Source organism: Rhamphochromis longiceps, linkage group LG3 (genome assembly GCF_057381845.1).
Source record: "Rhamphochromis longiceps isolate RC_006_pf linkage group LG3, R_longiceps_female_GT1.1, whole genome shotgun sequence".
NCBI classification, from domain to species: Eukaryota; Metazoa; Chordata; class Actinopteri; order Cichliformes; family Cichlidae; genus Rhamphochromis; species Rhamphochromis longiceps.
In genome coordinates, this window is record NC_140559.1 from 18907402 (window position 1) to 18927081 (window position 19680).

General features: G+C 39.8%; 1 pseudogene across 1 annotated transcript in view; it reads right to left on the minus strand.

Moving 5' to 3' along the window:
- Window positions 1-19031, minus strand: part of LOC146673281 (uncharacterized) — a 41211-nt pseudogene extending 22180 nt beyond the window's left edge. The window contains exons 1-4 of the transcript XR_014910463.1: window positions 18073-19031; window positions 17723-17825; window positions 15930-17269; window positions 169-1437 (exon numbers count right to left, since the gene is read on the minus strand). The product of XR_014910463.1 is annotated as an uncharacterized LOC146673281 (transcript). The remainder of the gene's footprint in view (window positions 1-168; window positions 1438-15929; window positions 17270-17722; window positions 17826-18072) is intronic.
- Window positions 19032-19680: the final 649 nt, after the last annotated feature.

Genomic DNA, 19680 nt, shown 5'->3' on the forward strand with positions numbered 1-19680 from the left:
TGAAACAAAGAGCATCTCTGCCAACGTCCAATTACATTTTACTGTTTACATTATAACACTCAGTATAACTCCATAAGTTTACTGATCAGACTTGTTCCAAACAATCAGGTTAAAATTACAAGATAAAACATAAATACATCCTCACAATAACTGCACTTGTAGAGTTACTTTCTGGTGTGGGTCTTTTGGTGTTTTTTCAGGTGATGTGGAGATTTAAAGGTCTTCTGACACAGGTCACATTTATAAGGTCTCTCCTCAGTGTGGATAAACATGTGTTGTTGTAACTGTGCATCTGTTGCAAACAGTTTCCCACACTGATCACAGCGGGAAACATCATTTCCAGTGTGAAACCGTAGGTGAATATTTCGGTACTGTTTGTCGCTGAAACTTTTTCCACAAAAGTCGCAGCTGTACGCCTTAATTCCAGAGTGGGTAACTAGATGCTTCTGTAAGTCGCTATTTTGAGCAAACGTCTTGCCACACATCTCACAGCTGTGTGCTTTAACTCCACTGTGGATGATATGGTGTAATTTTAAGCATTTACGATGGGTAAAAGACTTTCCACACAAGTCACAGCTGTAAGGTTTAACTCCACTGTGGATGAGTTGGTGTGCTTTAAAGTTTTGAGCGTGGGTAAAAGACTTTCCACACAAGTCACAGTTGTACGCTTTAAATTCACTGTGGATGAGTCTGTGTATTTTTAATTCTCCAGCCCGGGTAAAAGACTTTCCACACAAGTCACAGGTGTGTGCTTTAACTCCACTGTGGATGAGTTGGTGTATTTTTAAGCTTCCAGCCTGGGTAAAAGACTTTCCACACAAGTCACAGCTGTAAGGTTTAACTCCACTGTGGATGAGTTTGTGTTTTTTTAAGCATCCAGCCTCGGTAAAAGACTTTCCACACAAGTCACAGCTGTAAGGTTTAACTCCACTGTGGATGAGTTTGTGTGATTTTAGGCTTTGAGCCAGGGTAAAAGACTTTCCACACAAGTCACAGCTGTATGACTTAACTCCACTGTGGATGAGCTGGTGTGTTTTTAGGCTTTGAGCCAAGGTAAAAGACTTTCCACACAAGTCACAGCTGTATGACTTAACTCCACTGTGGATGAGTTGGTGTCTTTTTAAGCCTCCAGACCTGGTAAAATCCTTCCCACACTCATCACAGCTGTAAGGTTTAACTCCACTGTGGATGAGTTGGTGAGTTTTTAAAGTTCCAGCCTCGGTAAAAGACTTTCCACACAACTCACAGCTGTACGCTTTAACTCCACTGTGGATGAGTTGGTGAGTTTTTAAACTTCCAGACTGGGTAAAAGACTTTCCACACAAATCACAGCTGTAAGGTTTAACTCCACTGTGGATGACTTGGTGTTTTTTTAAATTTCCAGACTGGGTAAAAGCCTTTCCACACTCGTCACAGCTGTAGGTTTTCTCTCCTTTTCTTCTGTGAGGTTTGTCGGCCTCCTGAGAGCGCTGACTTCTCGCTCCATGTTGGTCCTGCAGTGACAGAGATACAAACAGCGGCAGTGAGTGAAATGCAGTCGTGGAACAAACTGAAACTCCCTCCGTTGGTGGAATCAAACATGTCAACAAACACATTGTTGGTGTGTTACCATCACCTTCTGGTGACAGTATCACATTACAATGATGTGACACAATGAGAGTTGTAATGAAAATTACATTATTGAACAAATATTTATCAGTGGAGAAAATCTTTTACGCATAAGAAATTGCAAGTTCAACTGATGATATTGTTGTTTCAATGTGTGCTTATAAAATATGATCTTTGTATTTCCTTCTAACTTCTGTGGTTTTTGGTTGTGAATGTAGATTCTGTATATATGGAGGAACCCAGGATGCAAAAGATAAAGCTGATGTTAACAGGTTTTTCAATAAAAATAAGGTAAAATAAAATGAAATAAATAAATAAACAGCTGTGCACACAGCTTCAAAAAGTGTAATTGTGATATTTTTCTCACCTTTTGTGTTGAAGTCATTGTTTCCTCTGTAGTGGCTGAGCTGAGTCCAAATGGATGAAACTGTCCTTCTGCTGCTCCACCAGACTCCTGTTACTCAGCTGGGACACACACAAAAAATACAATATATATATATATTAGGGGTGCAACGATACACAAAATTCACGGTTCGGTTCGGTTCGATACTTTGGTGTCACGGTTCGATATTTTTTCGATACAAAAAAAATGTTCATGCCTTTTTAATTTGTCATTTATTAAAATTATAAATATATATTTTAACTCAAAAGTACAGTTTTTAAATTTAACCCTAACCCTTGTGCGCGTTTTTTATTTTGACAGCGAATGCGCACCTGCGGACCACTTATGTGCAGCCCTGGTTATTTAGCTCATCATATTGCAGCCACAGAAATTCTTTTGTCCATGAAACCATAAAGCTGCACTTTCTTTTTGCCTTATAGTCTGATTTGTCATAACTTTTCTGTTTTGTGGTAAGCTTTTCTTTGGCTGTCACTTCTTCACCCTGACCTGTCTTATTTGGCTCAGCAGAACTAAAATATATATCCTGCTGCTTTTACACAGGCACTCACATAAGCTCAGCGATTCTCTGCGCGATCAACCTCTCACATGTTTAAGCTGGGGGAGATTTCACTTGTCATGTTTGCATAGTAAGCTAACGATTAATAAGACGATGTCAGAGGAATTGGTGCGCAAATTATCATCACTCACATATCAGTGCTGTCGCTCTCTATACACAGTTCGCGCGATTGCAAAGTGAAAGCAAAAAAACAAGCGCAAATTAAAACGCGATTTCAATATGTCACATTTTGACAGTGGCTCACCGATGCCAATGACATAATTACCCAGCTACATTTCCGAAAGAATGCAAAAGCATTGACATATATTTTTCCTTCCTACAATAGCCCGATGGGCAGGGCAGAGATAGATTTTGGTACCCCGACTGAAAAAATCGCTACCCCCGGGACGTTGGGCTAGCGATATTGCGAGCCCTGTATCTGATTGAGGAATCACTCATCTTTGGAAAAGAGAGTTTATTACAGAGAAATGTCTCTTTCCAAAATAAGAGCTATACTATCCGCTTCTTCTGGGCTATATTCTCAGCAGCATATTAAACAGCTGTCTAAATGACTCGGCTAAAGTTAGTAGCATGCTTGCTTTTTTTTGTCTGCTTCCACTTGTCTTTGCACTAGGATGATGTCGGCGTAAATGTGCAGTCATATTCGTTGTGTTCCCACTAGTGCTTTCAGGTTAATCTCGTTGAAATGACCTTAACGCCACAACACGGCAAATCTCCGTTAACGAGCTACCGCCGATCGCCCCGTGCATGGGGCTAGACGGCCAACACGTTAACGAGCTAACTGCGCTAACACACTAGTTCCCACCCATGTAATTGAGCATTGCATGGCACATCCAACATACTGTTTTACTTTAGTCCATGACTCGCTTACCTTCAGGGTCATACGTCACATGAAAACCAAAATAATTCCAAACGCCAGATCTGAATGAGAGTGGTGGAGGTCCATGTTGCTGAGAGCTTAACTTCTATCTTGCTAGCTTGCCCTGCGCTCTTCCTTCTGACTATGCTGTCTGTGTTGAGCGCTCAGTGGATCTGCGCTCGACAGTGCAGCCTAGGCGGAGTAGTCAAACGCAGATTCACTGAGCGCTCAACACAGACAGCATCGTCAGAAGGAAAGTTGATAAAATAAATTACAAATTTTGTATTGTTCGATACATATGCGTACCGAACCGAAAGCACTGTATCGAACGGTTCAATATCGATACGAATATCGTTGCATGGACAAAATTATTTCTGTGGCTGCAATATGACGAGCTAAATAACCAGGGCTGCACATAAGTGGTCCGCAGGTGCGCATTCGCTGTCAAAATAAAAAACGCGCACAAGGGTTAGGGTTAAATTTAAAAACTGTACTTTTGAGTTAAAATATATATTTATAATTTTAATAAATGACAAATTAAAAAGGCATGAACATTTTTTTTGTATCGAAAAAATATCGAACCGTGACACCAAAGTATCGAACCGAACCGAACCGTGAATTTTGTGTATCGTTGTACCCCTAATATATATATATATATATATATATATATATATATATATATATATATATATATATATATATCTGTCTGTGAAGGTTCTTAGTCATCCAGGTCATCGTAGTCTAAGGAGCTTGGAAAGAAAAGCGTCTGGACTTCTTTGAGTTGCTTGAAGACGTTTCACCTCTCATCTGAGAAGCTTCTTCAGTTCTAAGGGTCAAATGGTGGAGAGTCCAAGATTTAAACCCAGTGGGAGTTTCCTCCAAAGAGGGACAAAGGACCTCCTGATGATCCTGTACCTCAGGGGTGTCCAAACTTTTTTCACTAAGGGCCACATACATAAAAATATAGGAGGGGCTGGGCCACTTACTAGAAATTAGGTTTAGAAATTAGGGGCGTGTGAACCTAATCAAAATGAGTATTCTCCCGCGTTTACAGTGGGGCAAAAAAGTATTTAGTCAGCCACCGATTGTCATCATTTTAAGTGGGGGAACTTGCACAGAGGTCAGTAATTTGCACCAGAGGTACACTTCAACTGTGAGAGACAGAATGTGAAAAAAAATTCCATGAATTCACATGGTAGGATTTGTAAAGAATTTATTCGTAAATCAGGGTGGAAAATAAGTATTTGGTCACCTCAAACATGGAAAATCTCTGGCTCTCACAGACCTGTAACGTCTCCTGTAAGACGCTTTTCTGTCCCCCACTCGTTACCTGTATGAATGGCACCTGTTTGAACCCATCATCTGTATAAAAGACACCTGTCCACAGCCTCAAACAGTCAGACTCCAAACTCCGCCATGGCCAAGACCAAAGAGCTCTCGAAGGACACCAGGAAAAGTATTGTAGACCTGCACCAGACTGGGAAGAGTGAATCTACAATAGGCAAGCAGCTTGGTGTGAAAAAATCAACTGTGGGAGCAATCATCAGAAAATGGAAGACATACAAGACCACTGATAATCTCCCACGATCTGGGGCTCCACGCAAGATCTCATCCCGTGGGGTCAAAATGATCATGAGAACGGTGAGCAAAGATCCCAGAACCACACGGGGGGACCTGGTGAATGACCTGCAGAGAGTTGGGACCAAAGTAACAAAGGTCACCATCAGTAACACACTACAACGGCAGGGAATCAAATCCCGCAGTGCCAGACGTGTTCTGCTGCTGAAGCCAGTGCATGTCCAGGCCCGTCTGAAGTTTGCCAGAGAGCACATGGATGACACAGCAGAGGATTGGGAGAATGTCATGTGGTCAGATGAAACCAAAGTAGAACTTTTTGGTATAAACTCAACTCGTCGTGTTTGGAGGACGAAGAATACTGAGTTGCATCCCAAGTAAACCATACCTACTGTGAAGCATGGAGGTGGAAGCATCATGCTATGGGGCTGTTTTTCTGCCAAGGGGACAGGACGACTGATCCGTGTTAAGGACAGAATGAATGGGGCCATGTATCGTGAGATTTTGAGCCAAAACCTCCTTCCATCAGTGAGAACTTTGAAGATGAAACGAGGCTGGGTCTTCCAACATGACAATGATCCAAAACACACCGCCCGGGCAACAAAGGAGTGGCTCCATAAGAAGCATTTGAAAGTCCTGGAGTGGCCTAGCCAGTCTCCAGACCTCAACCCCATAGAAAATCTGTGGCGGGAGTTGAAAGTCCGTGTTGCTCGGCGACAGCCCCAAAACATCACTGCTCTCGAGAAGATCTGCATGGAGGAATGGGCCAAAATACCAGCTACTGTGTGTGCAAACCTGGTACAGACCTATAGTAAATGTTTGACCTCTGTTATTGCCAACAAAGGTTATGTTACAAAGTATTGAGTTGTATTTTTGTTATTGACCAAATACTTATTTGCCACCCTGATTTACAAATAAATTCTTTACAAATCCTACCATGTGAATTCATGGATTTTTTTTTCACATTCTGTCTCTCACAGTTGAAGTGTACATCTGGTGCAAATTACTGACCTCTGTCATCATTTTAAGTGGGGGAACTTGCACAATCGGTGAATGACTAAATACTTTTTTGCCCCATTGTATTATATCCCCTACAAATGCTACCTTTATTGATCACTCAGAAAGTTTCTTGTGATATAGAAAAAGCCTTTTCAAAATTTATCTGGCGTGGCAAGAAACCTAGATTAAGGATTGGAACTCTACAACTGCCTATAGATAGGGGAGGCTTAGGCTTACCAAATTAAATTTTTTATAATTGGGCATGTCATAGCCGTGTCTTATGGGAGTGGCTACATGCTTATCGAAATTCTCACTCTCACCTAGACTCTTGGTCCACTTTACGTTATTCCCTTTGGAGCTTAGCTGTCTGTGACAAAAAAAACAATATTAAAAATGGGGATTAAGAATAACCCAATCATTTATAATACAATAAGGGTCTGGGGGGAAATGCGTAAAAGGTTGGGTAGAGAAGATTGTTTCTCAGTAAAGGAGTCAAGAATGAAGTGCAAAGATTTTGTTCCAGGAATGTCTTGTAGCATGTTCGAGAAGTGGCACAAAAAGGGATTAACCCTTTAAGACCTACCATAGAACCAAGTTCGCCAGAGCTTATATTATATTTTTACATGCTGTGGAGCCATTTTTGGGAGCATTTCAAGTTGCTATACATCAATACAACCATTATAGCCCAAACTTTAATAATATGTCTGCATTAGGTGCATAGTAATTACATAAATTGCAAAAAAGTGCAATAAACTACAAAAAAATTGAAAATCGTTTTTGTTTTTTTAACATATATTTCTAGTTAGAGAAATTTAAGAGGCTTATCCCTCAAAACTGTAAATACAAAAAAGTTACACAAACTAGTTTCCCACCACAGGAAATTTATTTTGAGTGTCTTCATAGTTTTATTTTTGAAATACACCAATTTTTATATACTGCAGGAAAAACGAAAATAAATATTATAGTGCAAATTTGCAAAATAACAGAATATGCATCAAAATAAACTATTTCCAGCAGTGCAATATGAGTCTTAAGCATCCCAGAAACGACACAGAAAGTCATAAAGTCAAACATAACTTTTTAAAACACATAACAAGTAAAACACAAGCTCATAAGGCCCCGATCGTAAAAAAACTACATTTCCGCAAAATGACGTCACTTCCGGTTTCGGGCAGGTCATGCGGTCATGTGATAGTTCGCGCTGATGGACGTAGGAAGTGTTACAAACAGCTGATGGATCGGCGAAGCGTGTTTCTGGAATATCATGTTTTTGTTGCTGCAAGTGATTTTTATGCAGTTTTTGCAAAGCTATATGTGGAAGGAAACTGTGACCTAGGACAAGCTGATGGCATAAGATGTAAGTACAACTCCTCCAGTTTCATATGCAAAAAAAATTATTGCGCTAGCTTACTTGGTTGCAGAGCTACCGGGATTTAAAAATAGTTACGCAAAACAGAGCGTACCCGCTCCGATCGGCTGTAAAGGGTTAAGGGTAATTGGCGATTTGTATCAAAACAACACACTGATTAACTTTGAGCAATTGCGGGTGTGTGTGTGGATGTGTTTTTTTTTTCTTTTTTCTGTTTAGTTGTTATGTTTTATGATATTCTTGATAACGAATAAAAATTGTATATCTAAAAATAAAAAAGAAATTAGGTTTAACTTTAGTGTATTAAAGTTAGAAAAATCAGTTAAAAGTTGTCAAATATTATTGCGCCGTATTTGATAGCTTGCTGCGAGACCTCACACCGTGCACATCTACTGCGGTTAGGTTGCCTGTTATCGGACCTGGAGTTAGCAACATCCCCAAAAACCCAAAGAGTAGAGTCCTGGCCCCTAGCCCTGCCAGTGTAGCAGAAATGATGACGGCAGCAGCAGCCTTTCTTCTCTGCGTGAGTAGCTTAATGTTGTTCGCGTGCAATTTACGTTAAGTAGGCTAACCACGTTATTACATTAATGCATGTAAGGTGAACTAGCAAACATCATCATAGTTACATGCGGCTGTCTTCTTTTTTGATGGCAGATACTCCCTTCACCCTGGCCAAAAAGGCTAAAATGACCAAAGAAAAAGTGGAAAACAGTTAAACATGAGAGGTTTTGGACAAAGTTTGTGTTTTTTACATTGTTTAAGCACTGCTTCCAGCCAAGAGTGATACCATATACAGTTGTGGTCAAAAGTTTACATACACTTGTAAAGAATATAATATAATGGCTCTACTGAGTGTCCCGTTATTTCTAAAACTCTGATTTTTCTCTGATAGAGTGATTGGAACAGATACTTCGTTGTCACAAAAAACATTCATGAAGTTTGGTTCTTTAATGACTTTATTATGGGTTAACAGTAAAAAGGTGATCACATTTTCTGGGTCAAAAATATACATACGGCAACATGAATTAGCAATTTTGGTGACTTAGAAAGTTGTCAGTGAACTGAGCTTCATAGCATGGCCTCTTAACTTCTTGTGAGTGATTATGAGTGATGACAGCTGGTGACTTCTCTTAGACCAGTTAAATAGGGCTCATTGGATACAAACGCCCACAAACACTACAATAGGAAAGTCAAAGGAGCTCAGCATGGATCTGAAAAAGTGAATTATTGACTTGAACAAGTCAGGAAAGTCACTTGGGGCCATTTCAAAGCAGCTGCATGTCCTAAGAGCAACAGTGCAAACAATTGTTTGTAAGTATAAAGTTCATGGCACTGTTTCGTCACTGCCAAGATGAGGAAGAAAACGCAAGCTATCACCTGCTGCTGAGAGAAAATTGGTCAGGAGGGTGAAGAGTCAACCAAGAATCACCAAAAAGCAGATCTGCCAAGAATTAGAAGCTGCTGGAACACAGGTGTCATTGTCCACAGTCAAACGTGTTTTGCATCTCCATGGACTGAGAGGCTGTCGTGCAAGAAAGAAGCCCTCGCTCCAAAAGCGGCACCTTAAGGCTCGACTGAAGTTTGCTGCTGATCACGTGGACAAAGATAAGACATTCTGGAGGAAAGTTCTGTGGTCAGATGAAACAAAAATCAAGCTTTTTGGCCACAATGTCCAGCAATATGTTTGGAGGAGAAAAGGTGAGGCCTTTAACCCCAAGAACACCATGCCTACAATCAAGCATGGTGGTGGGAGTATTATGCTGTGGGGCTGTTTTGCTGCCAATGGAACTGGTGCTTTACAGAGAGTAAATGGGATAATGAAGAAGGAGGATTACCTTCACATTCTTCAACATAACCTAAAATCATCAGCACGAAGGTTGGGTCTCGGGCACAGTTGGGTGTTCCAACAGGACAGTGACCCCAAACACACATCAAAAGTGGTAAAGGAATGGCTAAGTCAGGCTAGAATAAAGGTTTTAGAATGGCCTTCCCAAAGTCCTGACTTAAACCTCATTAAAAACATTAAAGATAATGCTGAAGAAACAAGTCCATGTCAGAAAGCCATCAAATTTAACTGAACTGCACCAATTCTGTCAAGAGGAGTGGTCAAAGATTCAAATAGAAGCTTGCCAGAAGCTTGTGGATGGCTACCAAAGGCACCTAATTGAAGTGAAAATGGCTAAGGGACATGTAACCAAATATTAGCACTGCTGTATGTATATTTCTGACCCAGCAGATGTGATCACTTTTTTCTGTTAACCCATAATAAAGTCATTAAAGAACCAAACTTCATGAATGTTTTTTGTGACAACGAAGTATCTGTTCCAATCACTCTATCAGAGAAAAATCAGAGAGTTTTAGAAATAACGGGACACTCGGTAGAGCCATTGTATTATATTCTTTACAAGTGTATGTAAACTTTTGACCACAACTGTATGCCCCATAGCTGCAGAAAAGGCTAACATTGTTATCTTTTTACAAAAAAGCAGCTGAACATGAGAGGTTTTTGGACCAATTTTGTGTTCTCCATTCTTTAAGCACCAGTTCGAGCACTGTTTAAGTACCGGCACGGATTCAAAAGTACCGGTTTGGCACCAGTATCGGATAAAACCTAAACGAAACCCATCCCTAATCAGGGCCTTATGAGCTTATACTTGTGTTTTTAAAAGTTATCTTTGACTTTATGACTTTCTGTGTCGTTTCTGGGATGCTTAGAACTCATATTGCACTGCTGGAAATAGTTTATTTTGATGCATATGCTGTTTTTTTGCAAATTTGCATTATAATATTTATTTTCGTTTTCCTGCAGTATATAAAAATTGGTGTATTTCAAAAATAAAACTATGAAGACACTTAAAATAAATGTCCTGTGGTGGGAAACTATTTTGTGCAACTTTTTTGTATTTACAGTTTTGAGGGATAAGCCTCTTAAATTTCACTAACTAGAAATATATGTTTAAAAAAACGATTTTACATTTTTTTGTAGTTTATTGCACTTTTTTGCAATTTATGTAATTACTATGCACTTAATTCAGACATATTATTAAAAGTTGGCCTATAATGGTTTTATTGATGTATAGCAACTTGAAATGCTCCCAAAAATGGCACTACAGCATGTAAAAATATAATATAAGCTCTGGTGGACTTGGTTCTATGGTAGGTCTTAAAGGGTTAATATGCTGCTGCGAATATACCCCAGAAGAAGCGTATAGTATAGCTTTTATTTTGGAAAGAGCCATTTCTCTGTAAAAAAAAACCCTCTATTTTTCAAAGATGAGTGATTTCTCGATCAGATCAAAAACTGTACTTTAGAGTTCAAATATATATTTAGAATTTTAATAAATGACAAATTAAAAAGGCATCAACATTTTTTTTTGTATCGAAAAAATATCAAACCGTGACACTAAAGTGTCGAACCGAACCGTGAATTTTGTGTATCGTTGCACCCCTAATACATACACATATACACACATACAATATATATGCAAAATCAGCTTTTGTATATCGGCTTTATTTACGCTGGAAGTACATGAAATACACATGCATCTGGAGATCATCCTATGAAGTCCTATTCTAAAGGCTGATTTCCCTCCCCCAGGCTTGTATCTGTGCCTTCCTGGGGGTGGGGGTTGGTTGTTCTCTTGCCCTGCAGCCCATCCTTTTGTTCATATTCCAAGACCATTTTTCTGTATGTATTCTTACCCCCTAGCAACCGCCATTTTATAATGTTGCAAGCAATCACAAACTCTACAGTCCAATGTATACCAAGCAATCTATTATTCTCAACAGAAACTGAACCCACATTAAAGTTAGCTCGGTGCTTACCTTCAGATGAGCCCACAAACCGAGAGCAACTTCGTGATGAAGCTGGAAGTCTTTCCAAACAGGAAACAGATCAGGGAGCAGAGACCCACGTGGTTCGGATCCAGGAGACAAGGGTGTGCAGATCGATGCAGATATCGATCTAAACGTTGGTAGTGGTATATTTTCCTGTAAGTTTACTACTTTACTCCCGTTTCATGAAAACGCAGCTCTCTCTGCTCGACTCCTCTCCTGCACACACACTTTCTCCGCCCCTTTTTCCTGGCTCCGTGGTGATTTGGTACTGTGCGGTCACGTGACTCAGCTGCGCAACGTAACCACGTGGGGTTTTATTTCAAAATTAGTGCCCATCTCCTTTTCCTAAACTCTTTTCCTTGGCCTCCATCAAAACGTCATCGTGGGAAGTAGAATTACCAAGTACTCAGGGAAAGAGAGGAGCGGTGCTGAGAACTGGAACAGGCTGTATCCTAATTCAGGTTCTGAATAACGGTTCACAAGGGCCGCGTACTCAAAGACCGCTAAGGCCGGAAGTGCGAGGCTTATCCGGTTGTTCAGTGATGACGCGACGAATCCTACTTCCGGGTCTAAAGTAGTCTGCGTTTAATATGGCTTTTGTGTTGTTAACATGTTTAATGTTATGTATTTTCTTCTATTTGATCTCAAAAAGCTCCTAAAACAGTCAGTGATCACTGTTGACCTCCCTCAGCTTTTATTACCGCTAATCATTTATTTAAGCTCAGTTTTTAAAACCTTAGGATGTAACTACAGCCCAGCCCATGCAGCAGTACATGAATGACTAACCTCGTATTGTGGATGGATTATCTCAGTTGTTCTCCTGGCTGAAGTTTGGTCCTTTTACAGCATCCTGCCATGCGATTACATTTGTTCCTGACCACCGAGAACACTCACGGTAACTTTTATCGAGTGGAAAAAAAAGTTAGCTTGTTTATATTATGCTAACGTAGCTGTGTCGCTAGCGGTCACGCAGCACATCATTATATACCAGCTAGCCCAACTTCAGTAACCCTACAAACGTTACTGCTGTTTAGTTTTCTGTCTTCATTTATGCTGGAAGTGATAACAGAGCTGTACGTTTTAATTTGTTTCCAAAACCCCGCAGTCAGGACATGCTATATTGTATTTAGATAGAAGCTAGCGAGCTAACTCCCTGCTAACTTCTAACTCCGTTAAATGTCATAAATTCCGTTTTCATGGATGCCTGGATGTTAAACTCAATTGTTACACCTGGTAGAGCAGAACGCTGATCATTTTATTAAAGATGAAAGACTTTAGACAGTTTTTCAACTCTCAGTAATGCCACAGTGATCGTTTGATATATGGACCTGCAGCGGAGTTTAGACCCAGACACGGCTAGTGACGTCAGACTGAACAACCGGATAGGCTTGTGAAATGGGATGGTCTAGCCTCCGTCGCGCTGCCCAGGTTGCCTAGCAACCATGATACTAACCGCTGGAAACGTTTCATACAGGTTTATTTGACAGAAATGGCGAAGAACATATTTTGTACATTTGTTTGTGTGTTTCTACACGAGCTTTGTGTGATTTAATAAGTATCTGAGGCTGAGACCACAGGACTGTAAAACATGATTGTTGGGCTTCATTTCTGTACTGAACAGTCATTTAAGATCAGCTAGTAAATAACAATTAGCTAATGTTGTTTATGAGACTAAAGTCAGTGTAAATATGATATGGCCAATATTATAGTTATTATATTAATCATTATTAGTTATTACAGCAGTGAGTTTGAACTCTCAAATCAAATCACTTTTATTGTCACATCACATGTGCAGGTACACTGCTGAGTACATGTGAGTGAACTCTGTGTCAAATACTGAGCTTCAGTAAAGATTCAAGTTGCAGTTATTTATATTTCCCATCACCTTAAATCCTCATTCAAAGAAAAGTATCTTTTACATATACATGTATTATATATAAGAGACAAATATTGTTCATTTAATTTGTTGGCATTACTAAATTTGGCTCAATGCTTAGTCCTAAAGTGTATATTTATTTTCTTACTCTTCTTATATACATTGTTTGTTCACTCGCACTGCTGTAACTGGAGCCTCGTCGTCTCGTCTCTCTATATTCTGTACTGTATGTAGCAGAGATGACAATAAAGTTTACTTTGACTTCAGCAGCAAGCAGGCGCACCGAGGGCTCTCGCGCTCACTTTTTGCTGGTAGAATGTCAAAAATACATCGGTGCAAATTATAAGTCTGTATTATAATGTCTGGTGTTTTCGTGTTTGGTGGTTTATTTTCAGTTTTTTTTTTTTTTTAATCTTGCGAGTTGGTTAATAGATGCCGCTTCAGCCCAACACACATCAAACGTGTGACGCATGGTCAGGCTCCCTCTGTTTCGCTTATTGGTGCGCAGGGTACCCCCCTCACTTCGAGAGTTGACGTGCAGGGTCCTCTTATTGAATACTATAGAGCTCTCTAAACGTTGTTTATTGACGAAACGAGATTTCCGCGGAAGAGCCTGTTATCTGTATATTTATGCATTTCCAAAATCGCATTGTAGTGACTGAACACAATGAATTATAAATGGAAACAACAACCTGAAAAACAGCAGATAAGTTAAATACATTTGTATCGCTTACTGCATTTATGGAAGGAGTGGTGTATGCTGGGTAATGGCACAGCTAGCACCTGGCTGACTTTATTCACCAGCTTCAGATGTTATCAGTCCATACAATGGACGTTATTAGCACAAATCAGTCCCAGAGATATGGGCCATCTCCACCTGCTAGATTGTTCCGGGGCTGTTATCATCCATCCAGATGGAGGATCACTAACAGTTCAGTTCAGTTCATTTTTATTTCAAACATGTGTATTCACAATCATTACAAAATATAATTCTATACTTTTGTTCGAAAGGGAGTAGGCAGACGTTATTAGTCCCTACCCCTCAAATTTTACCTCTCATTGATTTAATTTTCTTTTAGCCTTAAATTAAACAAACAACATATAAAGTAAAAGTAAAGCAAAGACAAAACAAACAAAGAAAACAAATAAACAAGCCCCACCACAATATAGCTACTTTCATATAAATAAGGACTGAGTTGGAATGAAAGCAACAACAGAGTTAGCTAACTATGCTCCCGATTTGTTTCCTCTCCTCCCAATAAATAAATCTCACATAAACGTGCACTCAGTTCAACATAAAGACTGGAGAAATGACCCGCAACAAATGATATATAAACAACAAAAATAATCGGGTCAGACTGTATTACTTTAACAGCCTGCGATATGAATTTTCCTCCCCACGACATTTGCGCATTCCTTACCTCGCAGGAATCCTCCATTATTCTGAGAATTACCCAGAATCCCTTGCCCTTTGTGAATGTTGCAGGGTGACTTTTTCAACAGTAGGTGGCGCCAATGTCCCATTTAACGGGATTTAACTTCAACTCTATTTAACTATGTTACACCAACAGCACCTTTTTAAGAAAAATCAAACATATTATCCTTGAAGATCATTTTAGAGTTTTTAATGAGCTGCAGGATCCTTCTTCAGTGTGGGTGGAGAACAGCCAAGTCGCCTCCTGTGATAAACCTCCACATGTACCATTGAAAACAGTTAAATTACTTTGAATCTGAAATCATGGCTCAAACTACTTTTTCTGAGACCATTTCTTTATTTTTCACACCAAACTGTTTAATAAGATAAACTCTACACAGACTTCATCAAATATAACTAACACTTTAACAGTATCAGGATTTCGTAATACAAACTTCAAATCAACAAGAAAATAGCAGCAAACATGTGGATCAAAATTCATTAAAAAACAACATGTGGACTTCAAGGACTAAATACACTAAAGTGAAAGGAGGAGCAAAAATAGAGGTTTAACAGAATTTGAATTAAGTAAAAGTAGTCACCTGTGATCTTTACAATGGTCCAGATGTGTGCTGCTGTTTTTAACTTTCAACATTTCTTTGCTGCCACTGTGAATACGAATGTGGTCTTTGCCTAATTAAATAAAGGTTACACTGACTCACTGCTTCATCTTCTGGTACAAACTGGTATTACATGGAAGTACAGCCCAAAACCAGTTTAGCTTGAGTTTCTTTTTTCTGGACATAAAGTCACAGCAGGTGTTGTTTCAAAGCTGGTGGACAGATTTGGTTCATTTTGGAAGTTTTAAGAGCAACTGCTGTGAAAACATTTGTAGTTTTGGGAGAAAATGATTTAAGAGAAGATTTTACCACAGCAAAAGATTAAATATGAATGAAGAATTGAAATTAAATGGTAAATGGCCTGTATTTATATAGCGCTTTACTAGTCCCTAAGGACCCCAAAGCGCTTTACATATCCAGTCATCCACCCATTCACACACACATTCACACACTGGTGATGGCAAGCTACATTGTAGACACAGCCACCCTGGGGCGCACTGACAGAGGCGAGGCTGCCGGACACTGGCGCCACCGGGCCCTCTGACCACCACCAGTAGGCAACGGGTGAAGTGTCTTGCCCAAGGACACAACGACCGAGACTGTCCAAACCGGGGCTAGAACCGGCAACCTTCCGATTACAAGGCGAACTCCCAACTCCCAACTCTTAAGCCACGATCGCCCAAATTAAACTTAGGTAACACATAAAATGAATACAACTACTAAACACTACTGTGTCCTAAGGAAACAAAGATTAAAATGTAACAGGGATAACATTTTAGAGAATTAAAATCCCTCAAAGGAAAAAAAATAAACTTGATATACATATCTATACATGCAGCTTCCTAAATGTGTGTTTTTAAGTTTCCAGCCTCGGTAAAAGACTTTCCACACAAGTCACAGCTGTAAGGTTTAACTCCACTGTGGATGACTTGGTGTTTTTTTAAGCTTCCAGCCTGGGTAAAAGACTTTCCACACAATTTACAGCTGTAAGGTTTAACTCCACTGTGGATGAGTTGGTGTTTTTTTAAGTGTCCAGCCTCAGTGAAAGACTTTCCACACAATTTACAGCTGTATGGTTTAACTCCACTGTGGATAAGTTGGTGTGTTTTTAAGTTTCCAGCCTGGGTAAAAGACTTTCCACACACTTCACAGCTGTAAGGTTTAAATCCACTGTGGATGAGTTGGTGTTTTTTTAAGCCACCAGCCTCGGTGAAAGACTTTCCACACAATTTACAGCTGTATGGTTTAACTCCACTGTGGATGAGTTGGTGTGTTTTTAAGTTTCCAGCCTGGGTAAAAGACTTTCCACACACTTCACAGCTGTAAGGTTTAACTCCACTGTGGATGAGTTGGTGTGTTTTTAAGCCTCCAGCCTCAGCAAAAGACTTTCCACACAATTTACAGCTGTAAGGTTTAACTCCACTGTGGATGAGTTGGTGTTTTTTTAAGCCTCCTCTCTCGGTAAAAGACTTTCCACACTCTTCACAGCTGTAAGGTTTAACTCCACTGTGGATGAGTTGGTGTGTTTTTAAGTTTCCAGCCCGGGTAAAAGACTTCACACACATCTCACAGCTGTAAGGTTTAAATCCACTGTGGATGACTTGGTGTGTTTTTAAGTTTCCAGCCTCGGTAAAAGACTTTCCACACAAGTCACAGCTGTAAGGTTTAACTCCACTGTGGATGACTTGGTGTTTTTTTAAGCTTCCAGCCTGGGTAAAAGACTTTCCACACAATTTACAGCTGTAAAGTTTAACTCCACTGTGGATGAGTTGGTGTTTTTTTAAGTGTCCAGCCTCGGTAAAAGACTTTCCACACAATTTACAGCTGTAAGGTTTAACTCCACTATGGATGAGTTGGTGTTTTTTTAAGCCTCCACTCTCGGTAAAGGACTTTCCACACAATTTACAGCTGTAAGGTTTAAATCCACTGTGGATGAGTTGGTGTGTTTTTAAGTTTCCAGCCTGGGTAAAAGACTTTCCACACAAGTCACAGCTGTAAGGTTTAACTCCACTGTGGATGAGTTGGTGTGTTTTTAGGCTTTGAGCCAGGGTAAAAGCCTTCCCACACTCGTCACAGCTGTATGTTTTCTCTCCCTTTCTTCTGTGAGGTTTGTCGGCCTCCTGAGAGCGCTGACTTCTTGCTCCATGTTGGTCCTGCAGTGACAGAGATACAAACAGCGACAGTGAGTGAAATGCAGTCGTGGACCAAACTGAAACTCCCTCCGTTGGTGGAATCAAACATATCAACAAACACATTGTTGGTGTGTTACCATCACCTTCTGGTGATAGTATCACATTACAATGATGTGCTACAATAGGAGTTGTAATGAAAATTACATTATTGAACAAATATTGATCAGTGGAGAAAATCTTTTATGCATAAGAAATTGCAAGTTCAACTGATGATATTGTTATTTCAATGTGTGCTTACAAAATATAATCTTTGTATTTTCTTGTAACTTCTGTGGTTTTTGATTTTGAATGTAGATTCTGTATATATGGTTGAGCCCAGGACGCAAAAGATAAAGCTGCTGTTAACAGGTTTTTAAAAACCAACCAGCTGTACACACAGTTTCAATAACAGTGTAACACTGATACTTTTCTCACCTTTTGTGTTGAAGTCATTTTTTCCTCTATAGTGGCTGAGCTGAGTCCAAATGGCTGAAATTCTTCATCTGTTGCACCACCAGACTCTTCCCCTGTTATTCAGCTGGGACACACACACACACACACACATATACACACACATATATATATATATATATATATATATATATATATATACACACACATATATATATATATATATATATATATATATATATACACACACACACACATATATATATATATATATATATATATATATATATATATATATATATATATATATATATATATATATATATATATATATATATATATATATATATATATATATATGTGTGTGTGTGTACCTAGCCACATGAAAAGTCCGGTCACTTCCTTTCTAAGCTTCTTAGACTCAGAACAAAAGCTGTCCAGCTTTGTGTTTATCAAAATTATTTTTACAACTCCTGCTGGAATACGTCAGGTTACAGCTGCAGTCAAAGCAAGATGGAAATAATAGAACAAGCAAGCAAACGCTCAGCTTCTCCCAGCATGTTGAGCTAATGATTAGTTGGTGTTTTTCTGCAAACAGTCTCTCACTCTTTCAACGTGTTCACAATAAACTGTGAACACACTTCGCCGATTTCACGGATTTTTGATGGTAGGGACCTTTTCGAGACTTTTACTTCCAGGTGAAGAATCTGACGTCTTTATTTGCGCTGGAAGAAAATAAAATACAGATGAATCTGGAGACGGTCCCATTAAGTCCTATTCTAAAGGCTGATTGCGCTCCCCCAGGCTTGTACCCGTGGCTTCATGTCCTGGGGTGGGGGTTGGTTGTTCTCCTGCCCTGCACCCTTTGTTCATATTCAAAGACTATTTTTCTGTATGTATTCTTACCCCCTAGCAACCGCCAGATTATAATGTTGCAGACAATCCCAAACTCTACAGTCTGTCTAACTCCAGTGTATACCAATCAATCTATTATTTCTCAAGAGAGATAAACTCAACATAAACTGAACCTACATTAAAGTTAGCTCGGTGCTTACCTTTAGATGAGCCCACAAACCGACAGAAACTCCGTGATGAAGCTGGAAGTCTTAAGAAACACATCAGGGAGCAGAGACCTACGTGGTTCACGCTGATCTGAGCTACGATCCAGGAGACAAGGGTGTGCAGATCGATGCAGCTATCCCACCGTTGTTAGTGGTATATGTTCCTGTAAGTTTACTACTTTACTCCCGTTTCATGAAAAAGCAGCTCTCTCTGCTCGACTCCTCTCCTGCACACACACGTTCTCCGCCCCCTTTTCCTGGCTCTGTGGCGATTTGTTACTGTGCGGTCACGTGACTCAGCTGCGCAACGTAACCACGTGGGATGTAATTTCTAAATTCGCGCCTATCTCCTTTACCTAAACTCTTTTCCTTGGCCTCGATGAAAACGTCATCGTGGGAAGTAGAATTACCAAGTACTCAGGGAAAGAGAGGAGCGGTGCTGAGAACTGGAAGAGGCTGTATCCTAATTCAGGTTATGCAGCCTTAACGGTCCACAAGGGCCGCGTACTCAAAGACCGCTAAGGCCGGAAGTGCGAGGCTTGTAGCCTTGTGAAATGGGATGGTCTAGCCTCCGTCGCGCTGCCCAGGTTGCCTAGCAACCATGATACCAATGCTGTAACATAAGTAGTTTAAAACTATTGATTTATGTCAATGTCACTATTTGAGTTAATCAAAATCATTTTCTATGGTAAAATGTGAACATTTCTGCACTTTTACGTAAATGTTTAATGGTATTTGTTTGTGCATCTTTATAGTTTTCACGGTGCCATATTGTCGGTGGTGTAAAGAGGAGAGAATAAAGTTGCATCAGTCGAAGCTCTCTGCGTCATGAGTGGTAATTCCAAGTGGGCACTGTGCTTTTTCAGCATTCAAAGATTGATGACACCGTGTCAGAGCACTGGCTATGAATTTCAGAAGGAT